Genomic DNA, 1,245 nt, shown 5'->3' with positions numbered 1-1,245 from the left:
CATGTCTTCTGGGGAATGACACCTAATGACATCTAGGCTGCATACCCTCCTGCATGCATATGCACCCACACTCATGTTTTAACAAGGAGTCCGGTGTTAGTGTTTATCTATGGCATCACTGGGATGCTATGAGCTTATCCCAGGATGTAGACAGAGAGCTGAAAGAAAGACAAAAGGCTGAGACACTGAGAGAACACAAGTAACCTTTATCTCTTTGGTATGGAAAGGACCTTAAGGTTGGGGATCTGCCTGGGTGTTTCACAGGACCCCTGGGTTCTCTGCCTTCCCTCACTGGACCTGTTTGGGTAGCTGCCAGCTCACGGAGCCTGTTTTCTCTTACCCTGTCTACATATGCCCATCAACATGTATACCCGTATACACGTAAACATGAACACAGACACACACACACACACATGCACACACGCAAGCATGCAGTGGATCTCAAACAAGAGCATACTTTTCAAAAATAACTGGACAAGACAACTTAAATGTTTCTCTTTAAGAAGCGTTTGGTATTTCTGGAAGGCTGGCCTGGCAAAGCACAAATAATGTGGGCTTTACAATTACAGTCCCAGACATATTTATTCCTGTTCCACCTGTTACTAAGCAGAAAAACGCTATGATTTTAGATACTCTGTTGTTCGTGGATAAGATGTGATACAGACTTCAGTAGTTTGTTTGGATAACAGAGTTCTGCTATATTGCTAAAATAACTGCTGAATAAAGATTACCTTCCAATGGCTACATTAGGAAACTTGTCTATAAAACCAGTGCAGTGAAATGTTCGGAATGTTGCTGGTAAATAAAGCAGTGTGAAAATGGTGGTGGCAGCATTAAAAAATCCACCAATCGCGGACTGAGAAATAGATTGGCTAGGTTTCCTAAGAGTTATGCATTCGGTAAAGTGGTGGTCATTCTATTGTTCGCAAGGTAACTTACTTATGCCAGCTATCACTGGTTTGGCATGTTGTACTTTTTTATTGTTTGTGTTTTGCCAAGGATGTATGTTAAAATGCTGACAAGCCCTTGTTAAGTGCATGTGGTTTAGGTGTCAGAACAATAGCTTTCAGCATCCCCTGGATAGTGATGGGCCATGCAGGTACTTTCCTAGATCACAGAAAGTTGGTACAAAAAACCACACTCTGAGATGTAAAGCAAAACTCGCTTCCCTACAAAAGCATTTGAAGTTGTTCTCCTGAGAAACATCTAGTCCATACATCATGCGTAAAGAGCTGAGGAAGCTGA

The sequence above is a fragment of the Grammomys surdaster genome, unplaced genomic scaffold, assembly GCF_004785775.1.
Source record: "Grammomys surdaster isolate TR1022 unplaced genomic scaffold, NIH_TR_1.0 125951, whole genome shotgun sequence".
Taxonomy (NCBI): Eukaryota; Metazoa; Chordata; class Mammalia; order Rodentia; family Muridae; genus Grammomys; species Grammomys surdaster.
This window is presented reverse-complemented; position numbering follows the sequence as displayed.